The following is a 16,416-nucleotide window of genomic DNA, read 5'->3' as shown; positions in this document are numbered from 1 at the left end:
GAGAGAGAGAGAGAGAGAGAGAGAGAGAGAGAGAGGAAAGAGAGAGGAGAGAGAGAGAGAGAGAGAGAGTTTAGAATACTACTATCCATTTTTAAAGCATGTTCGCAGTGAACTCAAACAGTCTGTTACTCACATCCTAAAGGTTCCACCTTCCAGTTGCAGCACTGATTGGGAACCAAGCATTTAGCACACAGGCTACTAGATCATGTATCCAAGCTGCAACAGTTTCATATTAGTGATTTGCTCACACAGACAGTTCCTGGATGGGGTTGACTTTATCCCAGTATATGGGCTTAGGAAAAATATTCTCTGACTGACTGAATGTAGTCATGCCATATGTCCTTGGAGAGGAACGTTTTGCCCAATTGCTAGCAAACACACAGAGGAACCTTAGCTCTCTAATCATGAGTCACTGAGTTCCACTGGTTCTGTGGTAAGATTAGAAAGTTCCTGCCACAAGCTCAAGACAGAATTCAGTCCATCAATGCTGGATTTTAATCTTCAGAGATGCTGAGCTGAAGCAAGAGCTGAACAATGCCTGGCTGGCTTCATGCTCATGGTAAATAGTTACTGTGTGCTAAATATGGTCTGAGTAGTTAAATCTGTTCTGGTTTGTTGTAACCATTAGAAGGCAAGCAGGAAGTTTACATATAGTCCTTACTGGAAATTTGTTTAGATTTCAGGATCTTCTCCTGCAAAGCAGCATTGTGAAGAGACAGATAATACATTAATTTTCCTGACTACAGTAAAAAAATTCATTATGTCTTCAATATATAGAAGCATAATACTATAAAAGGTAAATGCTTACAATAATTATTAAAATAAAATATATATTAGTGTTAAAAAGTGTAAATATACACATAATTGGAATAAGTTAAGTACACAGAAGAAAATATTCAAAACTGCCATAATAAATGTTGGCTAAAACAAAATGACTTAAAATTTTTAGTATTTATATAATATCAATGTAATTCATTGTCTGTGTGAATGAAATACTGGGGTTAATTATATGTGGGAAAAGTACTCAGGCTTATTCTAAGTGTATGAGGACTATGAAATAAAGGACTGAACAGATACTGTTTAGAAAGGGAAGAATCACAAAGCTATCAACTCGTCGTCTCTCTCACCACATGCCCTTTATAAGCCTGGAGCATGGTTCAGCATCGCTCAGGATGACATCATGTTTTTAAAGGAAGTAGAAACTGAGGCTGGCACACTGGTCCACATTTAAATCCAGGCTTTGATTCCAGAATGTTGGTTACTATTCTTCTCTTCTTTTTTATTCCACGAGGAAATTAAAATCACAATCCCAAACAAATCTGGTGCCTGTAAGTCTGTGTACAGAGAAAACTAATTTAATTTTGTGACAGATTTTTTTCTGGGAGAGAAGCAGCACTTGCAGTCACATGGACCTACACACAGCCCAACATCAGTATTTATTGCTGTAACCACCAGGAGTAAGGGAGTGGGGTTCCTTACAGGACCAACGGTGCCAAAACAACTCCAGACAGCACATAAAACCAAAGAGCTTCTTTTCCTTTCCTAGGATGAGTTCATGAGAAAAAGAGGAGAATGTTCTCTAAAAATGGTGACCAAGGAGTTTTGTTTTGTTTTGTTTTGTTTTTTATTTTAAATGTGAGCCCAAACCAGAAGCAGTAAAAATCCAGCAGGGAATGGAGTGAATGGAAGTTGACTCGAATACATTGGTTTCCCCAAAGGGCAATGCATGGAAGTACTCCTTTAATGTGGTCCGGTTTAAAGTGTAATAAAAAAACAAACACAAAAAGGGTGAGAGAAGTAGACAGAAGCTGAAGTGGGCAGGGATTTGAGGATCGTGTGTATTACTGGATGTTGACGGAAGTATAGTGAAACCACTCAGAACTGCTGAATTGTTCTGAGTCAAGTCTGATTCAGTGGCGAGTCCTCTTGCTAAAGTATAGAGCATGCAATTAGAGGGACAAGAAGGACAGAGGCCCATGGTTATTGCACATGGAAGGAATCCAAAGCAAATGGTGGTGGCAGCCCGGTGGAAATGAGAGAGGGAGACGGCATGTAGATTTAGATTAGGGTGGAAGTAAAATTAACAGTACTGATTTTAGAATTGATGTAAAAATAGGACTCTTAAGGATAAAGTATAATTTTTAGGTTTTTGGAATTGGCATTACATGCTGGAAAGTCCTGTAAGATGGAGAGTGAATAGCTGAAAGGATTAAATATATATTTTAATACCAAGTGGGGAAATGGAGTCTGAAGAGAGCCCCTCCAAAATATAAATAAGGCCCACCATATTTGAGGCACGGGGCCATCCATCCATCCCAGCAGTGGAGGAGTGTTCCTTTCTCCACATCATCACTAGCATGTAGCTTGAGTTTTTAATCTTAGCCATTCTAATTGGTGTAAGGTGAACTCTCAGAGTCGTCTTGATTTGCATATCTCTGATGACTAAGGATGTTGAATATTAAGTGCTTCTTGGCCATTCGAAATTCTTCTGTTCAGAGTTCTCTGTTTAGCTCTGTACCCCATTTTAAAGGGTGTTTTTTAATCATAGTCTAACTTCTTGAGTTCTTTTTTATATTTTGGATATTAACCCTCTATAGGATGTTGGGTTAGTGAAAACTCTTTTCCCAGTTTGTGAGTTGTCGTTTTGTCCTATTAACAGTCCTTTGCCTTATAAGAACGTTTCAGTTTCATGAGGTTTCATTTGTCAATTATTGATCTTAGAGCCTGAGTCATTGGTGTTATGTTTTGGAAATTTTTTCCTGTGCCTATGAGCCTATTTCTGACTTTCTCTTCTGTTAAATTCATGTATCTGGTTTTGGGTGGAGGTCCTTGTTCCACTTGGATTTGAGTTTTGTACAAGGTGATAAATATGAATCAATTTGTGTTCTTCTTCATCTGGACTGCCAGTTAGACAACCACCATTTGTTGAAGAGACTTTCTTTTTCCACTGTATGGTTTTGGCTCCTTTGTCAAAGATCAAGTGTTCATATGTATGTGGGCATTTTAAAAATTAAAATTTAACTTAATTTTTAATTAAACCCTATACACTTGTTGCTCTTTTTGAAAAGTTTTCTAGATTTATGACAATTTTGTTGCCACTTTTCTCCTTTTATAAGTTGTGTTGTGTGTTAACATACTCAAGCTAGAGTCATCAGAGAGGAAGGATCTGCAGTTGAGGAAATGCCTCCATGAGAACCATTTGTAAAGCATTTTCTCAATTAGTGATCAGGGGTGGGGCCAGCGCATTGTGGGTGTGTCATCCCTAGGCTTGTGGTTCTGGGTTCTATAAGAGAGTAGGCTGTATAAGCCATGAGAAATAAGGCAGTGAACAGCACCCCTTCAGTAGCCTCAGCATCAGCTCCTGCTTCTTCTGGGTTCCTATCTTGTTCGAGTTTCCATCCTGATTTCCTTTGATGATAAACAGCAATGTGGAAGTGTAAGCCAAATAAATCCATTCTACCCCAACCTGCTTTTTGGTCATAGTGTTCTTTTGAAGCAATAGAAACACGAAGGCATCTTCTAAAGGTTTGCCTATTTGAAGTGGGTTGATGCATTTGCAAGTATAATTGTTCATCATTATCTTTTAAATGCTTATATAATTAGTAGTTACAATCCTTCATTTATCCCAGATAATAAAAATCCGTGTCTTCTTTTTTCCTTAGTTGCTTAATTTAAGTTTTGTTATGGTTAATCTTTTGAAAGAACTGGCAATTGGCCTCATTAATTTTCTTTATGGCTTTCCTCATTTCAATATTATTAATACGAATTCTGCTAAACTTCTTTTATTTATTTTCTATTGCTTCATTTATGCTTATTATTAATTCTTTTTTAGCTTAGATAATTTATGTTAACACCTGCCCTCATGGCTTTTCTCAATGTCAACTAGACTGACTTGGATAGTAGAGCTGTTAGGTTAATAATATTCTTAATTTTAACTTCTTTATCAGTTACAGATGTAAAAAAGGCAGAGACTCAGATGTAATTGTCTATTTCTCCTTCTATTTGCATTAGTCTGGTGTCATATATCTTTCTGCTTTCTTGTTAGGTACAGATATAGTCATTACTGTTATCTCAGAGAGTTTTCACCTCTTCTGTCATTATGTCACAACACCTGTCCCTTATAATATCCCTTGATCAAAACTCTAATTTGCCTAACATTAACATGGCATCTGGCACTTTATTACTTTTTTTTTATTTGTGTATGTGTGTACATGCAAGCAGAAACAGATATCGTGATGTGTTTGTTGTGAGTGTAGAATGACATTCAGAAGTTGGATCTGTCCTTGTACTTGTGAGTCCTGGGGCTTGAACTCAGATTGTCAGGTCTGGTAGCAGGTGCTTTTATGTGTTGAGCCATCTAGCCCAACTTCTGCTTGCCTTTGTTGATAGTTAATATGATGTACTTTTTAGGTTCCTTTGTCTTTCATTTATTTGAAGTTTTGTATTTAAAGTGAGTTTTTCTTGAGACTATAGAACCAGATCTTAATTTTCTGTTTTGCAGATTGATTTTCTTTCTTATATCTAATGTGCTATGAACATGAACATTTGAAGTGACTACTAAGATAACTGGAGTCAATTCAAATGTTGTCATTTGTTTTCTATTGGTTCCACTGTTTTCCCCTTTACAATTCTCTTATTTTTCCTTCTTTTGGTATAAAGTATTTTATATGGTTATATTTTTACTTGCTTCTTTTTTCTAATACTTGTGATTTTTCTACATTTTAAGCTATTTTCTAGAATATATATGTAACTAATTTAAATACATTTTACATGTAAAAGCATATCATAAGAGGATATTCCTGATCCTTTCACTAATCTTTAATAATATACTTGTTACACATTTCTCAAGTTTGTATACCATAATTCCCCAGAATATTTTACTATTATGCTTTTAAAATTATTTAGATATATTAAAATAAGGAAAATAAAGCATATATTGGCTTATATGTATAACTTCTCCAATGGTCTTCTTTTTCCCGTAGTTCTTACTTATTTGCCTGTTTCATCTTATGCTCCAGGTGTGCTTGTGTTTCTGTTTTTTATGAACGTGTTTTCCTACACATTCCTCATACAGAATCTAGGCTCTTACAGATCTGATGAAATATTGGCCTACTGTAATTCTGTTAATGTAGTGATAAGGTGTTGGGGAGAAAATCCCTAGAAAAAATTACTATAAGACTGTTTATTGCTCCTAAATCTAACTTGAGAAATAGTTATCAGCAAATATGATAAACTATATTTATTTATGTATCAATGAAAACATTACAAGATAAACCCGCAGACCAGAGTTGCTGAATATGTCTTTTATGAGTGAAATCCTTAGGTATAAATTTAGAAATTCTCATGTAGATAATTAATAATTTTATAGAATGATATCATCCTCTGTAAAAATGGTGCAAGTGGACTATAATCCTTCCATGTAGCTGAGACTGTTACAAAGCCTAACATAACTTGCCAGTATATATACAAAGTGCTATAAATCCATACATGGTACTGAAGAGATATCCCTGTTAATGTTCCAGGGCAGTTATACTTCCTAGATGCACTTCCTACCTGGAGGAGAAACAGTTAAGTTACTGCATAAAGTTGTCTTTTGAGACTGAACCTAATCAGGCATGCTGAGGAGGCAGACCATCAAATCCAAGGTGCTAAGTCTAATTGCTTTTATTTGTGCTGTGTACACTGTGTACATTCTGTCCCAGGGTAGAGCAGGCTTCAGATGAAGTTTCTCAATTAAAGTGAAACAACTTAGTCTGGCAACTTGAGTTCTGTAATGAAATTCTGAAGCGGCACTTCTTAGTGTGAAGCTGATGCATCATATAGAACAGATTCATCATTCATTAACTTCAAATCAAATCAACATTTCTTTCTAAACCCAGGAGCAATATCTTCTCCAAACTAGCTGTGTGAATGCTACTGCAAGTACAGCAACATTGTGTCTGAAGATGCTACATCTGAAATGTGTGCATCAAGCAATCTCAATTGATTTCCAAGGTCAACTCTCATCTCAAATGCCCAACTGAAGATTAGAACACAGCATGGCACAATAGGACAGGTATTAGGTGGTATGATCAGGTCTCCTGCCTCTGAAGCAGGTTTCCTGAGTAGCAAACAGAGTAAGTCTGGCAGTGAAGAAATGAGCACATGTGCTTAAACCATTAATAAAAATACTCTTTTTGAACTTGTGTTCTGACTTTTCTCTTAGAAATATAGATTGAGGTTTTAGTGTGTGTCTCTATAGTGAGGCATGGCTTTCCCCTTGGGTGGTCCTTTCTTCATATTTTAATATGTGTCAGGGTAGTCTCTTTGTGTTTTTACTCTTTTATGAATTTTTCATAAAAAACTTCACATGAATGGTTGCTAATATTTCCATGACTCCTATTTTCCCATTTTCTTTCTTCATCTCCAAGCTTTATGAGTGCTTTATGATCATGCATAGCTCTTCCTTCACTATGTAACAGTGAAGAGACACTAACACAAGGACTGTATTTCTTAAGAGATTAAAAAATCTATACAAGTAATTCTCCATCTAAAACATAACTCTGACACAAGCTAGATTTTATTTTCCTTTGGATGCACAAGAGATAAAAGCTCCACACAATTCCAAAGAAAGGATTATTAAATTTTTATCAGCTAAAATCAATAGCAGAAATAACACCAAGAGCCCAGGGTGGGAGAAAGCATGACTAATCCACTTGGGAAAAGGAAATCATTTTATTTGAAGAAATTTGGCTCAGTTGCATTTTAAATTAATTTGCTATATAATTAATTATTGCTCTCCAAATACAGTACAGAGAAAAAAAATTCCTCTACTCTCCTTCTTTCTTACTCTGTATCACCAGTGTGCTTTGTGCCTTACACATTTTTGTTATTTCAATCTCTTAAAATATAAAGCAAAACATTCAAATTCAAAACAAGTATTCACTTTTAAGAAAAAGAAAACTTGAAGGAAATATAAGCAGCCACCAGGGTGTTAGCTCTTTCTTTCTTCCACTCAACCCTCATTGATGAGTGGTATATTTAATCAATCCCAATTTATAAAGATACACCTTGAAAAGACAACTTAATACTCATTTCTACATGTATCTATGAGTAAGCTTATCAAATGATATTTCCTTTATAGAAAGTAAAATGCCAACAATACACAAAGCAGCTGAAATTTCACAACTCTGACAAATAGCATGAAAACAAAGAAGAAAACTTAGACTTTTTACAGAGAGATGTGAAAAATATTTCTCCTAAAAACATCTTTAGTTTGAATGCCCTTTGGTGTTTAATAGCATGGCCTCAGTATCAAAGCTTCGGCACAGGGTTCATGAACACATTTGTGATGGCGTTGACCTTTGCTTTACAGCTCCAGGACTCTGTTTGTTAAACAATCTTATATAACTAAAGGGGCTGAAAATCACCCATCTATCCAACCTTATTTCACCCTGACTTGTTTTTGTGATTTTACTCTGTCATAGGTGCAATATTATAGCTTTGGGTTGGAGAAATCTGTTTTAAATCAGCACATAAATTCACAGATAGAATCCTTTAATCAGTGAGGATACCTGAATAAGAACACAGGGTCTTAAAGGGTGGATGCAAGGCTAGGATGTTTATGTTAGACAGAAAACGTGTGTATCTCATGAAACATGAATAGACAAAAATATTTATTAACTATTCAAATATAGTGAGAAGTGTTACAAATATATGTTTGCTCAAAAAGGTCCTCAAATAACTCAATGATGATTTTCTTGACAGCCCTGGGTTTGGTTGCCACTCTTCTTTCAAGTTTTTTTCATTTTCCCAACTTATTATTATTATTTTTTAGTGTGTGTGTTTGCCAGCATGTATGTACTTGCATTCCCCTACATACCAGGTAGCTGCAGATGCCAGACTAGGACATTGTATTCATGAACTGGAAATAAAGATGATTATGAGTTAATTTGTGATTACAGGGAACCAACCTTCCAGGGTTCCCTGCAAGAGCACCAATGCTATTAACTGCTGATCTACTTTTCCAGCCCACTATTCCAATTTCTCTTCTATTGTAATATGTTTTGTTATAGTTTTAGGAATATCTTAAGTCTATAAGTTATCTCAAATAACATGTTAATCCAACACTTATTGTAATTCCTGAGACTTGTGGAGAACGAGTACATAAATGCACATATGTACACATTAATAAGTACACCAGCACAGGAAATACGAAACCCAGCTTGCTGCATGCATCCTATACAACAGGCTGTGATTTAAGGAAAACACTTGCTTATTATTTTCTCATATTCCTTTCAAGAATCTATGAATTGGTGCACAGGCATACTTTTGACAGATACAATTTAGAAAGGTTACGAATCAAAAGGCTTAAATTGCTCTGTGAAACCTAACAGCCCATGAGCCAATACTCATGCCCCAAATCGGGGTTCATGCATCCATTTCAGACATAATACCTTGCAATAAAGATGAACACCGTTTCTTCAACTACCCAATGAATAGTTATCCAGGAAACATATTATATCTTCTTTTATAGAAGTTCCAAAGTAGTAGATGCTATTGTTATCATAGTCTTAAAGATTATGAAGCAGAGATTTACAAAGATGAAGTCACTCATTCAAGTCATGTAGGTTATAAATGTCAACCTGGGATATGGATGAGGTAGTGCTGCAGTGTACTGTGGTCCATGAATTCAGCACCGTGGGTGCGGACAGTTCCCATTCTTTTAGGACTCTCCTTTGTCAAATACCATAAAGCCCACACAGTCTGAAGCCATGATTTGCTAAGCATGTATGAATTAACTTTCTCAGGGGTAAACTTTAAGTAATGAATGTAAAAGTCGGGGAGTGTCAATTCTTCCTCTGAAGTGCTCTCTCTCTCACTCTCCCTCTCTCTCTCTCTCTCTCTTTCTCTCCCACTCTCTCAGATCTCTTTGTAGAACTAAGCTCAACATCCCTCCAAAATAGGAAATAGCTCATTGACACTTTTCTTGTCTCCTCTCCCTTTGATATCTCAATTATTCTGGTCCTTCACTCAATAAAATTCAAACAAACTCATTACACTTAAGACTTTATCCTATTTTTTTTTGCTTGGGGTAAGGAGAATAGCTTTTCAATTAAAATATTTTATAGTTTATTCACATATAGAAATATACTGTACACTATGAAAAATAAAATTATGCATATTGTGTATGTACATAACACATATATAGATTATGTAGATACATAAAATCATGGGCCATCTCAATTAGATTTATACTAATTTTTGAGAAGGAACATTCAAGTCACTTCCTGTTAATATCAGGAAATGTGTTATTAATTGTATTTGAAGAAATATTGAGAAAAATAAACTTAACTATTCTTTTGTTGCCATTTTGTCATTAACAGGGCATATTTAAGGCAACTAAAATGATTTTTTCAAATATAGATGCTTATGTTCTTTGAGAAATTATATTTTTAAAAGTGAATAAAGGAAAAAGTAGATTACACATGCATAAGATGTGACCAAACACTATTTATGCTATAAATTACTTCATGCTATGAAGGAAATGTGAATCTAAAGATCTCTATTAGAGAAAAGAGAATGGGAAGATGGGGGCAGAATTAACTCTGCTAACATTTTTATACTGAAAATGTGATTAATGTGATGATTCTTATGTTGTGTTCCTTTAGGCCTCACTACCAAATAACAGCTTCAAAATAGAAATATACTGTAAGTCTCAGGTGCAAAATACCAATCTTAACTCCATACTCTCCACAAAAAAGACCTACTGTGAACAATTAGAATCACCTTCAAACTGTCATATTTTGTGTTCTTGAATGATCCCCTTGGTCCTGGTTGTATCACACCTGCTTCATATTTGACAACACATTCTTTGCACATCTTCCATGATGTTTTCCCATCTGTACTTTAAAAGTATGATTGGCAAATTCTCATATTACAAATAACTGAGCATTATATATTTTTTGCCTTTAAAAAATAAATAATAGGCTACCATAGAAAGAATACTTAATATACGATACTATTTTACTTTCTCAATATTTTTATATTCTAGAGAAAAATGGTATCTGTCTCACTTTTCCTGTGGCTCTGACAAAATTCCAAGGCACAATCAATTTATGAAAAGAAGGATTTATATTGGTACAGTTTCAATTTTCATCCCATTATGGCAGTCATGTCAAGACAGCAGGAGCATGAAGCCACTGGTCATATTGCATCAACAGTCAAGAAGAAGAAATCAATACATGTTGTTTTTAGCTAGCCTTCTCTGTTTTGTGCAGTCTGAGAACCAAGACCAAAAATGTTGCTACCTTTTTTTAGAGTGAGCTTTCCACTTCAATAACTTAATCAAGATAATCCCTTACAGGCATGCCCCAAACTACTGTAGTTTAAATAATCCCTCACAGGTGATTCAGAAGGTTGGTTACCTCCTGTGTGATTTAAAATCCTGTCAAGGTCAAAACCACAAAAGAGCTTTGCAATCTATAATACATTTCCTGATATATTTATATAAATCATTAAAACACTATAATCCTTAAAATTCATTATATAACCATAATTTTCTGATTACTCTTATAGGTCTAATTTTTATCTTGAGATTTTGGGTAATAAACATATCTAAATATACATTTATCAAAATTTTCTGCAATGTGTTGAAAGAAGCACAATAGCATTAATTCATAAGTACTAAATATCATTAATGAAGTACTTATATATGCTAAACTTTATGATAATTGCTTTATTCATGTCACTTCACTCAAATTCTCATTATTTTTATACTTGAGGAAGCTGAATTTCATTTCAAAATGGCTTGCCTAAATTCACCAAGTAATTAACAGATAGCTGAAGGGTTGGAGTGGGGTCATAACCCAATGTCTTTAAAGTTCAAAGCCCTGCTCTTCACTGCAAATCTAAAGATGGAGGTGATAAGAACTGAAGAAAAAGAAGGCATTGATTAGCAAATGACACTTTCTTCCAACTGAAAACAGCTATCTCTGTGAGTATAATTCTGAGCTCAAGAATTTTGTCAAGCCCTAAATATGACTCAATTATTGTAATGCACAATAGCAGATGGGCATAGAAGCCCAATATTGAGTCCAAATTTGTGTCTCTATAAACAGTCTTTCTGTTTACATAAAGCTACCCCACAGAGCAATTTGTTTTGAAAGTGCATGGCCATGGCTATTCACTTTACACCTGACCGGGCAGCAAATTCAGACGAAGTAAATTGAAAGAGCCATGCTCAGAATAGATAACCAGCTAGCAGGAAATTGCTGCTATTAGTTTTAAAAAGTGAAATAACCACTTGTGAACGGTAGAAGTCATTTTTGACTGAAATGGCACATACATTTTTATAAGTTTCAAATAAGATCATTAATTTGAGAACTCGAACAATGCTTATTGTTTCTGTTTGATTAAATTAACAAAATGTTTTATGTATTTGTTTTTTCAAAATTCTTGTGATACTTTTGTATATGTTTGCATGGTAAGGTGCCTAAATTGCCTTGGTAACATACACAGTGTCTCATAGATGTAGCATGTTTTAGGGCAAGATGTGAATGCAAACACTGAAGATTTCTTAGGAATAATTAAGTCTGAATAGATTATGGTGTTACCATGGTGTCCAATTAATATCTTGAAGTGTGTCTGATGTAATTGAAATTACACATATTGATGTCTTTTACCCTTTATTCATATAAAATTAATGTTTCTAGATTCAACACATGAGTGACATCATGGCGTTTTTGTCTTTTTGCACCTGGCTTATTTGTTTAAGTATAAAGTCTTTGGGCGTCTCTATGTTATTTTGAATCACAGGACACTGTAAATGACTCATCTTCTTGTTCTCCTTTTCCATAGTCAGACATTTTACTTCATTCCACACACTGACTACTGCGAGTGTAGCTATCTTTTCAACATATTACTTTCATTTCTAGTTGTCACTTGGTTCCATACATCAGCAACTGTGAGGGCAGATATCATTTCATCAAGTTACTTTCATTTCTGTTTGTCATGTGTCCACTAATTATATTGCTGAATGATGTGCAAGTCTTGTTTTCATTTTTATTTAAAAGTCATTTTTGATGTTTTCCATAATGATCATACAGCTTAAAATTTCTATTAATAGTGTGTAAACATTCCTTTCTTAAGAATCTCTATTACTTAGTCTTTTTTTGCCTTTTTATTTAAAAGAAAATCAAAACTTTTTAATGATCATTATTTAAGAAAACTAAATGAGATAGAATATATTGAAAAACTATTCAAGCATTTTTTCTTTCATTTTGAGGTCATATGATTCCATTATTTTTCCCTATTCCTTACTCCCTTCAAAAGCCTTCCACATACCCCTTCTCACTCTCTCTCAAATTCATAACTTCTTTTTTTTTTTTTTTTTTTTTTGGTTTTTTGAGACAGGGTTTCTCTGTATATCCCTGGCTGTCCTGGAACTCACTTTGTAGACCAGGCTGGCCTCGAACTCAGAAATTTGCCTGCCTCTGCCTCCCAAGTGCTGGGATTAAAGGCGTGCGCCACCACCGCCCGGCCCATAGCTTCTTTATATTAATTTCTGTTGCACATGAACACATATACACAAATACATACTCTCTCTCTCTCTCTCTCTCTCCCTCTCTCTCTCTCTCTCTCTCTCTCTCTCTCTCTCTCTCTCTCTCTCTCTCTCTCTCTCTCTCTCTCTCTCTCTCTCTCTCTCTCTCTCTCACACACACACACACACACACACAGTCCAAAATATCAGCTTCTTAGTCTATAAATGTTACTTGCATGTATGTGTCTATCTTCAGGGATAACCATTTGATATTGGGTAAGGAACTTGAATGCTCCTTGCTGAAGACCGTTTCTTTTGTTTTCAGCATTTCTTTGTGGCCTGCAGTTTTTTGTGCAGGGTGGAGGCCACACAGTCATCCCCCCATCTACTTTGGCATATCCATAGTTCTTGTCCTTGTTCATCTTATAAGGGTGAGTATAACAGTAATGAGACCAAATCTCATAGTGGATTAACAACTCAAACAATAGTTAATAATCAATAATTGATAATTGGTCATATTCAAATATGTTTGCATACACCTGTTGGCTGTTTTTAAATATTTTGGGACTTATTCATTTGGTCATTGATAATCACACTATTTATTTCTTGCTGTTCAGGTTTGGGAGCTTCTCATTCATTTTTTACATTATTCTTTAACATTTGAAGTGTGTAAATATTTTACCAGCACCTCATAGGCTTGCATTGTGGTCATTTCCTTTGCTCCGTAGATACCTTTTAGACTGAGACAACCTCACTTGATGATTTTGTTGCCCATACTATTGGCTTCAGACCCCAAAATATCCTTGCCCACCAAATGTCAAGGAGCGTCTTCCTGCACTGTCCTCCAGCATTTTTACTTTTCCAGGTTCATACCATGAAGCTTTTAATCCCTATGAAGTTGATTTTTATATGAGATGTGACATGAAGATTTATTGTCTTTTCTTGAATATGTGGACATCAACTTTTATTAAAGGCATCCATCCTTCAGTGATTTCTTGGCAGTGTTATTAATTACATGACCAAAAATGGTCTTATTTATTTCTTGTTTTTTTTTTCTCATTCCTAAGTATCAATCTGTTTCAGTTATTATAGCTTTCAATATGTTTTGAAATTATGTACTACCTGCCCACAGCTTTGCTTATTTTTCTTTAAAATAACAAAGGTATATGAATATGAAGAAAAATATGGAGATCTTTTCTTCTATGTATGTGAACACAGCCACGAGAATTTTGATAGGAACTGCATTTAATGTAAATATGACTTGGGTAGTACTGACACTGGAAAAAACACACTTTATTCCAAACCATAGATATGGGATATCTTTCCATTTATTTTAATGTTTTTAAATTTTTTTCAACAGTGCATGTGCTGGTTAGTTTTTGTCAACCTGTAGAGTCACCTGAACAGAGAGAAGTTCAATCGAACAGTTGCCTTCATTAGATATTCATGCTTGTGTGCATTGCCACCCATGGGAAGGTCATTCAGGGAAGAATAAAAAAACAAGCTGAATAATCCATAGGAAACAGGCCGAGGGAATAATGATTCCTCTGTAGTTTTTGATTCAAGTTCCTTCCTTGAATTCTGGTCTTTACTTCCATTGGTGATAGACTACAACCTATAAAGTTAAATCATCCCTTTTATTTCCAGGTTTGATTTGGTCAACTTTCATCACACTAACAGAAAGCAAACTATGCCTTTTGGTGTATAGACCTTTTACTTCCTTAATTAAATTTATTCCTCAGCATGATATTTTATTTGGTGATAAATGAATTTTCTCTTTTGAATTTTTTTGAGACAAGGATTCTCTATGTAGCCCTGGCTGTATTCCTGGAACTTATGTTATAGATCAGGCTGGACAGACTCCGAGATCTCCCTACCTCTGCTTCCTGAGTGCTGGGATTATCACCACGCCCAGGTTTAATGATTTGTTGTTGTTTGCTTTTGTGCTTTTTAATTTCCTTTTTGTCCTAATTCTTGAATAGATGTAGAACTTCATGCAATGGAAGGAGTTTATAGTTTGTGCTCATGTAGGCTGTCCTGTTGTTGAAGAAGGCCTGGAGATTGCATCTAAGACTTAGTCCACTGGGGCTACATTCGAGCCTGAATTCTCAGGTGCTACTACTAGCTGTGTCAATAAAGTCCCTGCTTTATTGAGTTGAGATGAAGTCTGCATGAATCCTAGGATCACTTTGGACTGGAAACATGTAGACTAGATTGGCTGTGAGGCTAATCTGCTTGTGACAATAGGGAAGCCTGAGTGTATCAGGCAGACTAAAAAGCCAAGTTTGTGATTTCTGGCTTATCTGATGACTGGGACCAGGAAGGTCCCAGGTCAATCCTGTGGTGATCTAGGGACCAGGATCATATGGGGTCAGTTCAGTTTCTGAATCTACTGGGTTTGCTTTGGCCTGAGGTCTGTTGGAATTTGAAGATATTGGCTTGAGGTCTGGCATAGGCCTGATACCTGAGCATATGAGATTTAGTAGTAGAGCTTCTGACAATGATATATATATTAATACAGATCAGTGCATAGGACTCCAGGCATCCATCTGGAGACTGGATATGAGGCTCTGTGGCAGGATATATCAGTCTCTGGGATATAACTTAATGATGCAAGTATAGAAACTAGCCTATTTCTAGTATAGGGATTGTGTTTGCCAGTGCCATCCTGGGGACATGAGTAATGGTCTGACATTGGCTTTGATCAGATTGAATATTCTATTAGTGCTGTGCTTGAATCTGGTCTCTGTCAACAGTTTACTCGAGTCAGGCTTGAAGCTAGGTCCAAGTCGAGACCAACTGCTCATATCATCCTCTAGCCTTATATATCTGCTTTGATTTCTTTCCTGTGCCATGTTGTCTAGATTTGGAGGATGGATGACGTATGGTTTGGCTATAGTTTGACTGTGTCTTCCAATGTTTCATGTACTGGGAACATGGTATCTATTGTGTGCTTTTAAGAATTCTGCATGTCATTAGAGACATTGGTCTCTAAAGTGATTTAGTAGTTTTCAGGGGCATTAATTCTCCTATAAGGGAGTTGTTCCCCACTTCTCTCCTTCCTTCTCCTTTCCAGTCTTCCTATGTGATCTCTCTCTCACACATAAAATCTTTGCCCTGAGGATATCAGCCATGTCAAACTGTGTCCAAATCTATGGAGCCACCTAATTTTGGATGCAATGAGTTCCAAAGCTATGAGCCGAATGAAGTTCTTTTTCAAGAACCCTTAGGTTGAGGCAGTTTATTGTAGCAACATGAAACAGAATGATACATGCTGGTATGTGAATCCATCCTTACCCTTCTCAGCTTCTTTTCATTATCCTCTGATAAATACCCAGATAGACCCTGGTGCTGTCATTAGGTTTGCTAAGATATTTTTAGGCATGGATAGCTGTTGAAATTCATATGTCTGTGGAGGGGCAAGTGTTGAAAAATCTTACTCTGCTAACTTGCTGACAATCCTCCTCCAGATACAGACTGGTATTTTTAAAGAAAGACATTACTTATTTCCAGAGCCAGGTTACATTTTCTAAAATTAAAGCTACTGTTCCCTAATACTTAAGGGCCACAGTATTCACTGAATACATTATATATAACTGTAAAGAAAATGTTTTCAATTAGATTATGGTGAGCTATGTATTTGTTAGAAAGACTAAGTATTTATTATGTGCACGTTTATTTAAGGTATGAATAAGGATATTTAATCTCACAGAAGTAATTTTATTTTATTTTATTTTTTCACTGTTTTTTTTTATTACATATTTTCCTCAATTACATTTCCAATGCTATCCCAAAAGTCCCCCATACCGCCCCCCACTTCCCTACCCTCCCATTCCCATTCTTTTGGCCCTGGCATTCCCCTATATTGGGGCATATAAAGTTTGCAAGTCCAATGG

The sequence above is a fragment of the Mus caroli genome, chromosome 10 (assembly GCF_900094665.2).
Source record: "Mus caroli chromosome 10, CAROLI_EIJ_v1.1, whole genome shotgun sequence".
Classification (NCBI taxonomy): domain Eukaryota; kingdom Metazoa; phylum Chordata; class Mammalia; order Rodentia; family Muridae; genus Mus; species Mus caroli.
Note: the sequence above shows the minus strand (reverse complement) of the source record.